This window comes from Phyllobates terribilis, unplaced genomic scaffold (genome assembly GCF_046119375.1).
Source record: "Phyllobates terribilis strain yellow unplaced genomic scaffold, ASM4611937v1 Scaffold_34__1_contigs__length_13252353, whole genome shotgun sequence".
NCBI classification, from domain to species: Eukaryota; Metazoa; Chordata; class Amphibia; order Anura; family Dendrobatidae; genus Phyllobates; species Phyllobates terribilis.
This window is the reverse complement of record NW_027362794.1, coordinates 3,537,251-3,549,289: the sequence shown is the minus strand read 5'-3', so window position 1 is coordinate 3,549,289 and position 12,039 is coordinate 3,537,251. Positions and strand designations below refer to the sequence as shown.

The following is a 12,039-nucleotide window of genomic DNA, read 5'->3' as shown; positions in this document are numbered from 1 at the left end:
ACTTTTTGGGTTGGTTTCTCTTTTATAGTCTGCAGGCATTAAATGAAAGAAGTCAGTGTTCCAGCAGAGGGAGACAACGTTTCAGAAAAGGCATTGTAGCAAACCAAAAAAGAAATTTTAAGCGCAGCAGAGTAACCAGCTCACATACCTGTTAGCTCAGGTGAGTTTAAAAGGCTGCTGTTGATAACAAGGGCATTTGCTAAATAGATGGTGTGTGTGCAACAATATACTGAAAGGTCAATTATATTGTGCAGCTTATCTCACCACCTGTAGTTATTTAGGTGAAAGCTCCAAAATGCTTGCCTAATATGTCTGTTTATCCAAAAGGAAGTATAGAGGGAGAGCTAGATAGATAGCATTGCATTACATTACATGGCAATGCAATGCACAGTTGCTGAAGTTGAACCAAAATGAGCTTGTCATCTGGCTTCTGCAACTTTTAACATGAAAAATCCAATGAGGAGAAGAAAAGCAAAGCCAAAGAGTCCATCCCAAAATCCGACAAACAAGCCAAATGAACAAAAAGCATTGAATTCAATTCTTTCTGATTTTAGAAACTGCATTAAAGAAGGGGTGCACCGGTCCTGGAGATACTGCAATACCAGGTCAATGCGTGGAGTGGACAGAGCAAGCTCTTTTTCCATCTCCCTGTTCTAAAAATCCATTTAATATATGGTCCCCAGATAGGGGACGTATCAGATATTAAACTGATAAGAACAGATACTACACTTGATCTTAGCCAAAAGGCCGAGAAGCGATAACCAGAATTGGTTTCCGACTACGGTGCCACCCAAGGATTCTGAAAAGTCCATTTGTGGAGATGGCCACCTGGACTCCCGTTAAGAAGACATGCTGTCAACCTCTAGATCCCTCACATGCCTGCACTTTTCGGCTTGCTGCTGCTGCAATCCACGCGTTTTAGATCTGCATAACTCCACCTCTTTTAGCACAGTACCCTCAACCCCCGGCTGTTCCCACCCGCCTCAACACCGTTGGAAGGGAGGAGAACCAATTAAGGCGGGGGGGGGGGTGGAACGAGCAGCTGTCTACCCTTAGCAGGAGGGTTGCTGATTAATTACCTCTCCTGCTGCTGCTGCTGCTGCTGCTGGCTGTCCAGCAGCAGACTGAAGGTGGCTGCTGCAGTGCGCAGGTATATAAAGGCTCAGAGCCTATTATGACACGCGCAGCCAGCGTTCCATTGCCACATTCCGTCTACTGCAGGCGGGATACCTGGATGGCTGAATGTCACTGAGAAGCTCACAGAGACCGCCATAAGCAACAGTTTAAAAGAATGCCACAGACTAATCAACCAAACTTTTTGGGTTGGTTTCTCTTTTATAGTCTGCAGGCATTAAATGAAAGAAGTCAGTGTTCCAGCAGAGGGAGACAACGTTTCAGAAAAGGCATTGTAGCAAACCAAAAAAGAAATTTTAAGCGCAGCAGAGTAACCAGCTCACATACCTGTTAGCTCAGGTGAGTTTAAAAGGCTGCTGTTGATAACAAGGGCATTTGCTAAATAGATGGTGTGTGTGCAACAATATACTGAAAGGTCAATTATATTGTGCAGCTTATCTCACCACCTGTAGTTATTTAGGTGAAAGCTCCAAAATGCTTGCCTAATATGTCTGTTTATCCAAAAGGAAGTATAGAGGGAGAGCTAGATAGATAGCATTGCATTACATTACATGGCAATGCAATGCACAGTTGCTGAAGTTGAACCAAAATGAGCTTGTCATCTGGCTTCTGCAACTTTTAACATGAAAAATAAAATGAGGAGAAGAAAAGCAAAGCCAAAGAGTCCATCCCAAAATCCGACAAACAAGCCAAATGAACAAAAAGCATTGAATTCAATTCTTTCTGATTTTAGAAACTGCATTAAAGAAGGGGTGCACCGGTCCTGGAGATACTGCAATACCAGGTCAATGCGTGGAGTGGACAGAGCAAGCTCTTTTTCCATCTCCCTGTTCTAAAAATCCATTTAATATATGGTCCCCAGATAGGGGACGTATCAGATATTAAACTGATAAGAACAGATACTACACTTGATCTTAGCCAAAAGGCCGAGAAGCGTTAACCAGAATTGGTTTCCGACTACGGTGCCACCCAAGGATTCTGAAAAGTCCATTTGTGGAGACGGCCACCTGGACTCCCGTTAAAAAGACATGCTGTCAACCTCTAGATCCCTCACATGCCTGCACTTTTCGGCTTGCTGCTGCTGCAATCCACGCGTTTTAGATCTGCATAACTCCACCTCTTTTAGCACAGTACCCTCAACCCCCGGCTGTTCCCACCCGCCTCAACACCGTTGGAAGGGAGGAGAACCAATTAAGGCGGGGGGGGGGTGGAACGAGCAGCTGTCTACCCTTAGCAGGAGGGTTGCTGATTAATTACCTCTCCTGCTGCTGCTGCTGCTGGCTGTCCAGCAGCAGACTGAAGGTGGCTGCTGCTGTGCGCAGGTATATAAAGGCTCAGAGCCTATTATGACACGCGCAGCCAGCGTTCCATTGCCACATTCCGTCTACTGCAGGCGGGATACCTGGATGGCTGAATGTCACTGAGAAGCTCACAGAGACCGCCATAAGCAACAGTTTAAAAGAATGCCACAGACTAATCAACCAAACTTTTTGGGTTGGTTTCTCTTTTATAGTCTGCAGGCATTAAATGAAAGAAGTCAGTGTTCCAGCAGAGGGAGACAACGTTTCAGAAAAGGCATTGTAGCAAACCAAAAAAGAAATTTTAAGCGCAGCAGAGTAACCAGCTCACATACCTGTTAGCTCAGGTGAGTTTAAAAGGCTGCTGTTGATAACAAGGGCATTTGCTAAATAGATGGTGTGTGTGCAACAATATACTGAAAGGTCAATTATATTGTGCAGCTTATCTCACCACCTGTAGTTATTTAGGTGAAAGCTCCAAAATGCTTGCCTAATATGTCTGTTTATCCAAAAGGAAGTATAGAGGGAGAGCTAGATAGATAGCATTGCATTACATTACATGGCAATGCAATGCACAGTTGCTGAAGTTGAACCAAAATGAGCTTGTCATCTGGCTTCTGCAACTTTTAACATGAAAAATCCAATGAGGAGAAGAAAAGCAAAGCCAAAGAGTCCATCCCAAAATCCGACAAACAAGCCAAATGAACAAAAAGCATTGAATTCAATTCTTTCTGATTTTAGAAACTGCATTAAAGAAGGGGTGCACCGGTCCTGGAGATACTGCAATACCAGGTCAATGCGTGGAGTGGACAGAGCAAGCTCTTTTTCCATCTCCCTGTTCTAAAAATCCATTTAATATATGGTCCCCAGATAGGGGACGTATCAGATATTAAACTGATAAGAACAGATACTACACTTGATCTTAGCCAAAAGGCCGAGAAGCGATAACCAGAATTGGTTTCCGACTACGGTGCCACCCAAGGATTCTGAAAAGTCCATTTGTGGAGATGGCCACCTGGACTCCCGTTAAGAAGACATGCTGTCAACCTCTAGATCCCTCACATGCCTGCACTTTTCGGCTTGCTGCTGCTGCAATCCACGCGTTTTAGATCTGCATAACTCCACCTCTTTTAGCACAGTACCCTCAACCCCCGGCTGTTCCCACCCGCCTCAACACCGTTGGAAGGGAGGAGAACCAATTAAGGCGGGGGGGGGGGGGGTGGAACGAGCAGCTGTCTACCCTTAGCAGGAGGGTTGCTGATTAATTACCTCTCCTGCTGCTGCTGCTGCTGCTGGCTGTCCAGCAGCAGACTGAAGGTGGCTGCTGCTGTGCGCAGGTATATAAAGGCTCAGAGCCTATTATGACACGCGCAGCCAGCGTTCCATTGCCACATTCCGTCTACTGCAGGCGGGATACCTGGATGGCTGAATGTCACTGAGAAGCTCACAGAGACCGCCATAAGCAACAGTTTAAAAGAATGCCACAGACTAATCAACCAAACTTTTTGGGTTGGTTTCTCTTTTATAGTCTGCAGGCATTAAATGAAAGAAGTCAGTGTTCCAGCAGAGGGAGACAACGTTTCAGAAAAGGCATTGTAGCAAACCAAAAAAGAAATTTTAAGCGCAGCAGAGTAACCAGCTCACATACCTGTTAGCTCAGGTGAGTTTAAAAGGCTGCTGTTGATAACAAGGGCATTTGCTAAATAGATGGTGTGTGTGCAACAATATACTGAAAGGTCAATTATATTGTGCAGCTTATCTCACCACCTGTAGTTATTTAGGTGAAAGCTCCAAAATGCTTGCCTAATATGTCTGTTTATCCAAAAGGAAGTATAGAGGGAGAGCTAGATAGATAGCATTGCATTACATTACATGGCAATGCAATGCACAGTTGCTGAAGTTGAACCAAAATGAGCTTGTCATCTGGCTTCTGCAACTTTTAACATGAAAAATCCAATGAGGAGAAGAAAAGCAAAGCCAAAGAGTCCATCCCAAAATCCGACAAACAAGCCAAATGAACAAAAAGCATTGAATTCAATTCTTTCTGATTTTAGAAACTGCATTAAAGAAGGGGTGCACCGGTCCTGGAGATACTGCAATACCAGGTCAATGCGTGGAGTGGACAGAGCAAGCTCTTTTTCCATCTCCCTGTTCTAAAAATCCATTTAATATATGGTCCCCAGATAGGGGACGTATCAGATATTAAACTGATAAGAACAGATACTACACTTGATCTTAGCCAAAAGGCCGAGAAGCGATAACCAGGATTGGTTTCCGACTACGGTGCCACCCAAGGATTCTGAAAAGTCCATTTGTGGAGATGGCCACCTGGACTCCCGTTAAGAAGACATGCTGTCAACCTCTAGATCCCTCACATGCCTGCACTTTTCGGCTTGCTGCTGCTGCAATCCACGCGTTTTAGATCTGCATAACTCCACCTCTTTTAGCACAGTACCCTCAACCCCCGGCTGTTCCCACCCGCCTCAACACCGTTGGAAGGGAGGAGAACCAATTAAGGCGGGGGGGGGGGGTGGAACGAGCAGCTGTCTACCCTTAGCAGGAGGGTTGCTGATTAATTACCTCTCCTGCTGCTGCTGCTGCTGCTGGCTGTCCAGCAGCAGACTGAAGGTGGCTGCTGCTGTGCGCAGGTATATAAAGGCTCAGAGCCTATTATGACACGCGCAGCCAGCGTTCCATTGCCACATTCCGTCTACTGCAGGCGGGATACCTGGATGGCTGAATGTCACTGAGAAGCTCACAGAGACCGCCATAAGCAACAGTTTAAAAGAATGCCACAGACTAATCAACCAAACTTTTTGGGTTGGTTTCTCTTTTATAGTCTGCAGGCATTAAATGAAAGAAGTCAGTGTTCCAGCAGAGGGAGACAACGTTTCAGAAAAGGCATTGTAGCAAACCAAAAAAGAAATTTTAAGCGCAGCAGAGTAACCAGCTCACATACCTGTTAGCTCAGGTGAGTTTAAAAGGCTGCTGTTGATAACAAGGGCATTTGCTAAATAGATGGTGTGTGTGCAACAATATACTGAAAGGTCAATTATATTGTGCAGCTTATCTCACCACCTGTAGTTATTTAGGTGAAAGCTCCAAAATGCTTGCCTAATATGTCTGTTTATCCAAAAGGAAGTATAGAGGGAGAGCTAGATAGATAGCATTGCATTACATTACATGGCAATGCAATGCACAGTTGCTGAAGTTGAACCAAAATGAGCTTGTCATCTGGCTTCTGCAACTTTTAACATGAAAAATCCAATGAGGAGAAGAAAAGCAAAGCCAAAGAGTCCATCCCAAAATCCGACAAACAAGCCAAATGAACAAAAAGCATTGAATTCAATTCTTTCTGATTTTAGAAACTGCATTAAAGAAGGGGTGCACCGGTCCTGGAGATACTGCAATACCAGGTCAATGCGTGGAGTGGACAGAGCAAGCTCTTTTTCCATCTCCCTGTTCTAAAAATCCATTTAATATATGGTCCCCAGATAGGGGACGTATCAGATATTAAACTGATAAGAACAGATACTACACTTGATCTTAGCCAAAAGGCCGAGAAGCGATAACCAGAATTGGTTTCCGACTACGGTGCCACCCAAGGATTCTGAAAAGTCCATTTGTGGAGATGGCCACCTGGACTCCCGTTAAGAAGACATGCTGTCAACCTCTAGATCCCTCACATGCCTGCACTTTTCGGCTTGCTGCTGCTGCAATCCACGCGTTTTAGATCTGCATAACTCCACCTCTTTTAGCACAGTACCCTCAACCCCCGGCTGCTCCCACCCGCCTCAACACCGTTGGAAGGGAGGAGAACCAATTAAGGCGGGGGGGGGGGTGGAACGAGCAGCTGTCTACCCTTAGCAGGAGGGTTGCTGATTAATTACCTCTCCTGCTGCTGCTGCTGCTGCTGGCTGTCCAGCAGCAGACTGAAGGTGGCTGCTGCTGTGCGCAGGTATATAAAGGCTCAGAGCCTATTATGACACCCGCAGCCAGCGTTCCATTGCCACATTCCATCTACTGCAGGCGGGATACCTGGATGGCTGAATGTCACTGAGAAGCTCACAGAGACCGCCATAAGCAACAGTTTAAAAGAATGCCACAGACTAATCAACCAAACTTTTTGGGTTGGTTTCTCTTTTATAGTCTGCAGGCATTAAATGAAAGAAGTCAGTGTTCCAGCAGAGGGAGACAACGTTTCAGAAAAGGCATTGTAGCAAACCAAAAAAGAAATTTTAAGCGCAGCAGAGTAACCAGCTCACATACCTGTTAGCTCAGGTGAGTTTAAAAGGCTGCTGTTGATAACAAGGGCATTTGCTAAATAGATGGTGTGTGTGCAACAATATACTGAAAGGTCAATTATATTGTGCAGCTTATCTCACCACCTGTAGTTATTTAGGTGAAAGCTCCAAAATGCTTGCCTAATATGTCTGTTTATCCAAAAGGAAGTACAGAGGGAGAGCTAGATAGATAGCATTGCATTACATTACATGGCAATGCAATGCACAGTTGCTGAAGTTGAACCAAAATGAGCTTGTCATCTGGCTTCTGCAACTTTTAACATGAAAAATCCAATGAGGAGAAGAAAAGCAAAGCCAAAGAGTCCATCCCAAAATCCGACAAACAAGCCAAATGAACAAAAAGCATTGAATTCAATTCTTTCTGATTTTAGAAACTGCATTAAAGAAGGGGTGCACCGGTCCTGGAGATACTGCAATACCAGGTCAATGCGTGGAGTGGACAGAGCAAGCTCTTTTTCCATCTCCCTGTTCTAAAAATCCATTTAATATATGGTCCCCAGATAGGGGACGTATCAGATATTAAACTGATAAGAACAGATACTACACTTGATCTTAGCCAAAAGGCCGAGAAGCGATAACCAGAATTGGTTTCCGACTACGGTGCCACCCAAGGATTCTGAAAAGTCCATTTGTGGAGATGGCCACCTGGACTCCCGTTAAGAAGACATGCTGTCAACCTCTAGATCCCTCACATGCCTGCACTTTTCGGCTTGCTGCTGCTGCAATCCACGCGTTTTAGATCTGCATAACTCCACCTCTTTTAGCACAGTACCCTCAACCCCCGGCTGTTCCCACCCGCCTCAACACCGTTGGAAGGGAGGAGAACCAATTAAGGCGGGGGGGGGGTGGAACGAGCAGCTGTCCACCCTTAGCAGGAGGGTTGCTGATTAATTACCTCTCCTGCTGCTGCTGCTGCTGCTGGCTGTCCAGCAGCAGACTGAAGGTGGCTGCTGCTGTGCGCAGGTATATAAAGGCTCAGAGCCTATTATGACACGCGCAGCCAGCGTTCCATTGCCACATTCCGTCTACTGCAGGCGGGATACCTGGATGGCTGAATGTCACTGAGAAGCTCACAGAGACCGCCATAAGCAGCAGTTTAAAAGAATGCCACAGACTAATCAACCAAACTTTTTGGGTTGGTTTCTCTTTTATAGTCTGCAGGCATTAAATGAAAGAAGTCAGTGTTCCAGCAGAGGGAGACAACGTTTCAGAAAAGGCATTGTAGCAAACCAAAAAAGAAATTTTAAGCGCAGCAGAGTAACCAGCTCACATACCTGTTAGCTCAGGTGAGTTTAAAAGGCTGCTGTTGATAACAAGGGCATTTGCTAAATAGATGGTGTGTGTGCAACAATATACTGAAAGGTCAATTATATTGTGCAGCTTATCTCACCACCTGTAGTTATTTAGGTGAAAGCTCCAAAATGCTTGCCTAATATGTCTGTTTATCCAAAAGGAAGTATAGAGGGAGAGCTAGATAGATAGCATTGCATTACATTACATGGCAATGCAATGCACAGTTGCTGAAGTTGAACCAAAATGAGCTTGTCATCTGGCTTCTGCAACTTTTAACATGAAAAATCCAATGAGGAGAAGAAAAGCAAAGCCAAAGAGTCCATCCCAAAATCCGACAAACAAGCCAAATGAACAAAAAGCATTGAATTCAATTCTTTCTGATTTTAGAAACTGCATTAAAGAAGGGGAGCACCGGTCCAGAAGATACTGCAATACCAGGTCAATGCGTGGAGTGGACAGAGCAAGCTCTTTTTCCATCTCCCTGTTCTAAAAATCCATTTAATATATGGTCCCCAGATAGGGGACGTATCAGATATTAAACTGATAAGAACAGATACTACACTTGATCTTAGCCAAAAGGCCGAGAAGCGATAACCAGAATTGGTTTCCGACTACGGTGCCACCCAAGGATTCTGAAAAGTCCATTTGTGGAGATGGCCACCTGGACTCCCGTTAAGAAGACATGCTGTCAACCTCTAGATCCCTCACATGCCTGCACTTTTCGGCTTGCTGCTGCTGCAATCCACGCGTTTTAGATCTGCATAACTCCACCTCTTTTAGCACAGTACCCTCAACCCCCGGCTGTTCCCACCCGCCTCAACACCGTTGGAAGGGAGGAGAACCAATTAAGGCGGGGGGGGGGGTGGAACGAGCAGCTGTCTACCCTTAGCAGGAGGGTTGCTGATTAATTACCTCTCCTGCTGCTGCTGCTGCTGGCTGGCTGTCCAGCAGCAGACTGAAGGTGGCTGCTGCTGTGCGCAGGTATATAAAGGCTCAGAGCCTATTATGACACGCGCAGCCAGCGTTCCATTGCCACATTCCGTCTACTGCAGGCGGGATACCTGGATGGCTGAATGTCACTGAGAAGCTCACAGAGACCGCCATAAGCAACAGTTTAAAAGAATGCCACAGACTAATCAACCAAACTTTTTGGGTTGGTTTCTCTTTTATAGTCTGCAGGCATTAAATGAAAGAAGTCAGTGTTCCAGCAGAGGGAGACAACGTTTCAGAAAAGGCATTGTAGCAAACCAAAAAAGAAATTTTAAGCGCAGCAGAGTAACCAGCTCACATACCTGTTAGCTCAGGTGAGTTTAAAAGGCTGCTGTTGATAACAAGGGCATTTGCTAAATAGATGGTGTGTGTGCAACAATATACTGAAAGGTCAATTATATTGTGCAGCTTATCTCACCACCTGTAGTTATTTAGGTGAAAGCTCCAAAATGCTTGCCTAATATGTCTGTTTATCCAAAAGGAAGTATAGAGGGAGAGCTAGATAGATAGCATTGCATTACATTACATGGCAATGCAATGCACAGTTGCTGAAGTTGAACCAAAATGAGCTTGTCATCTGGCTTCTGCAACTTTTAACATGAAAAATCCAATGAGGAGAAGAAAAGCAAAGCCAAAGAGTCCATCCCAAAATCCGACAAACAAGCCAAATGAACAAAAAGCATTGAATTCAATTCTTTCTGATTTTAGAAACTGCATTAAAGAAGGGGTGCACCGGTCCTGGAGATACTGCAATACCAGGTCAATGCGTGGAGTGGACAGAGCAAGCTCTTTTTCCATCTCCCTGTTCTAAAAATCCATTTAATATATGGTCCCCAGATAGAGGACGTATCAGATATTAAACTGATAAGAACAGATACTACACTTGATCTTAGCCAAAAGGCCGAGAAGCGATAACCAGAATTGGTTTCCGACTACGGTGCCACCCAAGGATTCTGAAAAGTCCATTTGTGGAGATGGCCACCTGGACTCCCGTTAAGAAGACATGCTGTCAACCTCTAGATCCCTCACATGCCTGCACTTTTCGGCTTGCTGCTGCTGCAATCCACGCGTTTTAGATCTGCATAACTCCACCTCTTTTAGCACAGTACCCTCAACCCCCGGCTGTTCCCACCCGCCTCAACACCGTTGGAAGGGAGGAGAACCAATTAAGGCGGGGGGGGGGGGTGGAACGAGCAGCTGTCTACCCTTAGCAGGAGGGTTGCTGATTAATTACCTCTCCTGCTGCTGCTGCTGCTGCTGCTGGCTGTCCAGCAGCAGACTGAAGGTGGCTGCTGCTGTGCGCAGGTATATAAAGGCTCAGAGCCTATTATGACACGCGCAGCCAGCGTTCCATTGCCACATTCCGTCTACTGCAGGCGGGATACCTGGATGGCTGAATGTCACTGAGAAGCTCACAGAGACCGCCATAAGCAACAGTTTAAAAGAATGCCACAGACTAATCAACCAAACTTTTTGGGTTGGTTTCTCTTTTATAGTCTGCAGGCATTAAATGAAAGAAGTCAGTGTTCCAGCAGAGGGAGACAACGTTTCAGAAAAGGCATTGTAGCAAACCAAAAAAGAAATTTTAAGCGCAGCAGAGTAACCAGCTCACATACCTGTTAGCTCAGGTGAGTTTAAAAGGCTGCTGTTGATAACAAGGGCATTTGCTAAATACATGGTGTGTGTGCAACAATATACTGAAAGGTCAATTATATTGTGCAGCTTATCTCACCACCTGTAGTTATTTAGGTGAAAGCTCCAAAATGCTTGCCTAATATGTCTGTTTATCCAAAAGGAAGTATAGAGGGAGAGCTAGATAGATAGCATTGCATTACATTACATGGCAATGCAATGCACAGTTGCTGAAGTTGAACCAAAATGAGCTTGTCATCTGGCTTCTGCAACTTTTAACATGAAAAATCCAATGAGGAGAAGAAAAGCAAAGCCAAAGAGTCCATCCCAAAATCCGACAAACAAGCCAAATGAACAAAAAGCATTGAATTCAATTCTTTCTGATTTTAGAAACTGCATTAAAGAAGGGGTGCACCGGTCCTGGAGATACTGCAATACCAGGTCAATGCGTGGAGTGGACAGAGCAAGCTCTTTTTCCATCTCCCTGTTCTAAAAATCCATTTAATATATGGTCCCCAGATAGGGGACGTATCAGATATTAAACTGATAAGAACAGATACTACACTTGATCTTAGCCAAAAGGCCGAGAAGCGATAACCAGAATTGGTTTCCGACTACGGTGCCACCCAAGGATTCTGAAAAGTCCATTTGTGGAGATGGCCACCTGGACTCCCGTTAAGAAGACATGCTGTCAACCTCTAGATCCCTCACATGCCTGCACTTTTCGGCTTGCTGCTGCTGCAATCCACGCGTTTTAGATCTGCATAACTCCACCTCTTTTAGCACAGTACCCTCAACCCCCGGCTGTTCCCACCCGCCTCAACACCGTTGGAAGGGAGGAGAACCAATTAAGGCGGGGGGGGGGGTGGAACGAGCAGCTGTCTACCCTTAGCAGGAGGGTTGCTGATTAATTACCTCTCCTGCTGCTGCTGCTGCTGCTGGCTGTCCAGCAGCAGACTGAAGGTGGCTGCTGCTGTGCGCAGGTATATAAAGGCTCAGAGCCTATTATGACACGCGCAGCCAGCGTTCCATTGCCACATTCCGTCTACTGCAGGCGGGATACCTGGATGGCTGAATGTCACTGAGAAGCTCACAGAGACCGCCATAAGCAACAGTTTAAAAGAATGCCACAGACTAATCAACCAAACTTTTTGGGTTGGTTTCTCTTTTATAGTCTGCAGGCATTAAATGAAAGAAGTCAGTGTTCCAGCAGAGGGAGACAACGTTTCAGAAAAGGCATTGTAGCAAACCAAAAAAGAAATTTTAAGCGCAGCAGAGTAACCAGCTCACATACCTGTTAGCTCAGGTGAGTTTAAAAGGCTGCTGTTGATAACAAGGGCATTTGCTAAATAGATGGTGTGTGTGCAACAATATACTGAAAGGTCAAT

The 12,039-nt window shown here is 45.3% G+C and overlaps 9 non-coding genes across 9 annotated transcripts; all 9 read right to left on the bottom strand.

Moving 5' to 3' along the window:
• Window positions 1-568: 568 nt before the first annotated feature.
• On the bottom strand, window positions 569-759 carry LOC141180649 (U2 spliceosomal RNA). Its single transcript, XR_012256298.1, has one exon. It is a non-coding gene; the product is annotated as a U2 spliceosomal RNA (small nuclear RNA).
• A 1,122-nt stretch (window positions 760-1,881) lies between these two features.
• LOC141181596 (U2 spliceosomal RNA) lies at window positions 1,882-2,072 on the bottom strand. Its single transcript, XR_012257158.1, has one exon. It is a non-coding gene; the product is annotated as a U2 spliceosomal RNA (small nuclear RNA).
• A 1,115-nt stretch (window positions 2,073-3,187) lies between these two features.
• Window positions 3,188-3,378, bottom strand: LOC141180647 (U2 spliceosomal RNA). The gene has a single exon (XR_012256297.1). It is a non-coding gene; the product is annotated as a U2 spliceosomal RNA (small nuclear RNA).
• A 1,122-nt stretch (window positions 3,379-4,500) lies between these two features.
• Window positions 4,501-4,691, bottom strand: LOC141180646 (U2 spliceosomal RNA). The gene has a single exon (XR_012256296.1). It is a non-coding gene; the product is annotated as a U2 spliceosomal RNA (small nuclear RNA).
• A 1,120-nt stretch (window positions 4,692-5,811) lies between these two features.
• LOC141182571 (U2 spliceosomal RNA) lies at window positions 5,812-6,002 on the bottom strand. Its single transcript, XR_012257924.1, has one exon. It is a non-coding gene; the product is annotated as a U2 spliceosomal RNA (small nuclear RNA).
• A 1,119-nt stretch (window positions 6,003-7,121) lies between these two features.
• LOC141182569 (U2 spliceosomal RNA) lies at window positions 7,122-7,312 on the bottom strand. The gene has a single exon (XR_012257923.1). It is a non-coding gene; the product is annotated as a U2 spliceosomal RNA (small nuclear RNA).
• Window positions 7,313-8,430: 1,118 nt separating this feature from the next.
• On the bottom strand, window positions 8,431-8,621 carry LOC141181816 (U2 spliceosomal RNA). Its single transcript, XR_012257358.1, has one exon. It is a non-coding gene; the product is annotated as a U2 spliceosomal RNA (small nuclear RNA).
• Window positions 8,622-9,741: 1,120 nt separating this feature from the next.
• LOC141181572 (U2 spliceosomal RNA) lies at window positions 9,742-9,932 on the bottom strand. The gene has a single exon (XR_012257136.1). It is a non-coding gene; the product is annotated as a U2 spliceosomal RNA (small nuclear RNA).
• A 1,123-nt stretch (window positions 9,933-11,055) lies between these two features.
• Window positions 11,056-11,246, bottom strand: LOC141182568 (U2 spliceosomal RNA). Its single transcript, XR_012257922.1, has one exon. It is a non-coding gene; the product is annotated as a U2 spliceosomal RNA (small nuclear RNA).
• Window positions 11,247-12,039: the final 793 nt, after the last annotated feature.